Source organism: Tiliqua scincoides, chromosome 4, assembly GCF_035046505.1.
Source record: "Tiliqua scincoides isolate rTilSci1 chromosome 4, rTilSci1.hap2, whole genome shotgun sequence".
Taxonomy (NCBI): Eukaryota; Metazoa; Chordata; class Lepidosauria; order Squamata; family Scincidae; genus Tiliqua; species Tiliqua scincoides.
Window position 1 is genome coordinate 28,934,359 of NC_089824.1, and position 3,652 is coordinate 28,938,010.

General features: G+C 41.3%; 1 pseudogene; it reads right to left on the reverse strand.

The window, feature by feature from the left end:
* Positions 1 to 3,190: 3,190 nt before the first annotated feature.
* LOC136650157 (5S ribosomal RNA) lies at positions 3,191 to 3,307 on the reverse strand (annotated as a pseudogene).
* Between the last annotated feature and the right edge of the window lie 345 nt (positions 3,308 to 3,652).

Below are 3,652 nucleotides of genomic sequence, written 5' to 3' on the forward strand. Positions count from 1 at the left end.
TATACCATAGTCTTTCGAGACTGAAGGTTGCCAACCAACCAAGGTGCAAAAGGCAGAGCACCATAGGAAAGGCAATTCTTTCAAAGGCTAATGCAGTTTCAAAAATGTCACTGGAAGCTCTACACTTATGTCTCCTTCTTTCACTTGCAAGTAAATACGGTTATGGTTAACAAACAAAGCAAATTATGGTGTGTATCCTTTAATAAGAACATAAGAATGGCCCCACTGGATCAGGCCATAGGCCCATCTAGTCCGGCTTCCTGTATTTCACAGTGGCCCACCGAATGCACCAGGGAGCGCACCACATAACAAGAGACCTGCATCCTGGGGGCTTATCCTGGGAGACCTTATCACCCCTGGGGGCTGGGGGATAAGAATAGGCCCTCAGTTTGGCTGTACTTGTCATAAGAGGCGACTAAACAGCCACTGGGTAGATGGGACTAATTAGCCTGGGAAGGCAGCTCATCTGAGAGAAGGAAAATTCTGATCCCAAACCTCCACTGCCTTGTGGCTACATCCAGTTATGGAAAAGTCTTCAGGAGTCAACCTCGAGGCAAAATCTAGAGTCCCTGAGGCAGTTCATGGCTGAACACAGTCATGTTCTGGCAACTCCTGCGACGCCGCTGGAACCAACTGTATTGGCTTCTGCCTTTCCATTGGACCATTTCAGCGACATGGAGAGAGGGGATTTGCTGCATGGGTAACAGTCTATCGCACTGGAGAGGAAACTCTGTTCCAGAACACTATTCAGAGCACGATACCATAGTCTTCCGAGACTAAAGGATGCCAGCATAACATCCTGGTGCCTTCCCTTGCATCTGGCATTCTGACATAGCCCATTTCTAAAATCAGGAGATTGCACATACACATCACGTCTTGTAACCCATAATGGATTTTTCCTCTAGAAATTTTACCAATCCTCTTTTAAAGGCATCTAGGCCAGATGCCATCACCACATCCTGTGACAATGAGTTCTCCAGATCAACCACATGCTGAAGGATACAATCCAAACACCCATCCCCAAATACTGTACAAGATTCAAGTAAACATACATCTATGAAGGCATCTGCTGTGAAATAAGTCTTTATTTGCTGTTCAATACGTAGATACTGATTAATTGATCCATTTTTTCCCTATCCAGCAACAAACCATAACCCAGATTTAGACTTACGGGGAAATTAATTCCTATGCGATTTAGTCAGGTTGCGAATAGATATCCCACAATTATATTTGTCACTGAGATATTCAAAGGATTCATTTCTGCATATGCTGTATTCCAGCAGGGAATAACACTGCAGGCCTGGGATAAATATATAAGCAATTGGTAACTGTTTGAAAATAATTACAGAAATAAGAGGCCTACTGAACATAAAGTGAGCTTTTAATTCCGACTGAAAGAAAAATTCTTCAGAAATCATCTGCATGACAGCTTAATTCCTAAATGTGCTTCGGTGAGGTTTCAAATAACACGTTAAAGACTGCATGACAAGTGAACACATTTGAACGAAGGGAGCCCATCATTCTGGCTTGCATAGGAACTTGGCTTTCCCTAGAATTTACTATAAAAATACTCAAGTGCTGAGCGACTGTTGACAGAACACAACACTTGCAAGGAAGGGCACCGGGACGCAGGTCTCCTGTTGTTGCGTGTGATCCCTGAGCCATCTGGTGGGCCACTGTGAGACACGGGAGCCCCATTGGAGCGAGGAGGGTGACAAATCTCCAAGGGAAGAAAGTTCCACATCAAAGTAATGAATATTAAATATATATAAACAATGCAATAAGTACATGCATAATTAAAATGAATATAACAGCAGAGTGTAATAATATAACTAGTGGGTGCGTGTAATTATTAAGAATGTTTATACTGCTTTCAACAAAGGAAGTTCTCAAGGTGGGTTACAGAGCATACATAATAAACATCCAATCAGAACATGCACCGGAAGGGGGAGGCCAGCTGGCCTGCTCCATATCCTACGTAAGGTTGGGGCCAAAAGTGGTTCAGCCCGGGGCAAGGGGGATCACTTCAGCTTACCCTGGGTAAAGCTGAAACAGCCCCTATGGGGCTGCTTGGATCTGCCCCACTTAAAGAGGTAGCGCAGATCTGAGTAGCCCGGAGTTGTCCCTGGTTGCCTGCGAATAGGGATAGGATCTGGCACAAATGCTGGATCCTGACCCTGACCCTCTCACCTGCCTGCATGCCCTGCCTTGAAATGCCTCACCCAGGCCACATGATCATTGCTCATGCTAGAGTCTCTGGCCTCATGGACATATGATGCTAGCAGGGGAAGTAATAACATACGTCAAGTGTTCTCACATGATAGCTTCCTCAATATCTTCAAAAAAGTCCCTATATTGAGGTTTGTGCACATTTATTTAAATGCACTTGATTAAGTAATTGGCTCCAAGGTGAAAAATCAAACTAAAAGTTCTTAATTAAGAATAAGTATTTTTTATTTTTTAAAGAGTCCAAAGCTACCAACTATTTTAGATTTGTTGAGCTCATTAAAGGGAATTTGTGGTGAAGGTTACTTATTATGGGAATTCAAAAATATGATGATATATGTGTACAAAGATGGATTTTTTTTAATTCTTTGAAACATAATTTCCAGGACAACAGTGATCAATGTTTACACTGTTTTCTTTAAAGTTCTTCTAGAGAGATCTTCCTAATGTAGTTATATTCATAATAAACTTTAGGTCTTCACACTGCTCAATACTTTCATTGATTATTTTGTTTATTACCAGTTTGATATACACTGTGACTTTGGGATTTTGCAATTAATTTCTTAATATTAATAAAAGAACTATTCCAGATTTTTTTAAAAAAACAACTTTACTTAGTGGTCAGCTTTAATCATTTTATTTAATATTTTGTTCTGCAATTTACTGATATTCCTTAGCAACAGATTGCTGATCTGTTGCCAAATGTGGGTGGTGGGGTAGGGGACAGGGCCCCTAGCGCCAGGCTTTTGAAAGAAAAGACTGAAGTTTACAAAGTATAGGATTTATAATAGGATAGATTACTAAGAAGATAATGAATGCAGTTGGGGTGGGGGCAGGTAAAACTAGTGAATCTTCTGTTTCCTTCAGGGTTATTCTCACACTGACAATGTAAACTAATTGTCTTGAGGAAGATTCTTTAACTTAAAATGGTTGGCAACCTTCAGTCTCGAAAGACTATGGTATAAGCCTACAGCACCCGGTATTCCCTGGTGGTCTCCCATCCAAGTACTAACCAGGCCTGACCTTGCTTAGCTTCCAAGATCAGATGAGATCAGGCATGCGCAAGGTAACAGTTGATGGTTCACCTTTCAAGGTGTGTTTGGGCTTGCATTCACTGACCTCAGTGGGACTTCTAAGTAAACATACCAAGGATTGTGCTGTTAAAGATGCTTTCTACATAGAAATTTGCTCACTATGAACAAAACTCTTGTCTCCTTCCCACACATTACACATTAGGTTTCTGTAATGGTCCTGAGGTGTGGACTCAGACCATAAAGGACTGTAGAGAGGAAGAAACCAGATTAGTCAAGTCTATATGAAGCATGCTATTACCCAGACAATAAGATCAGAAGAACACTTAGTAAAAAATATGTATGTCATTTCATATATAAAGTCACCAGGGTCAATAACAGACCTAACCAGCACA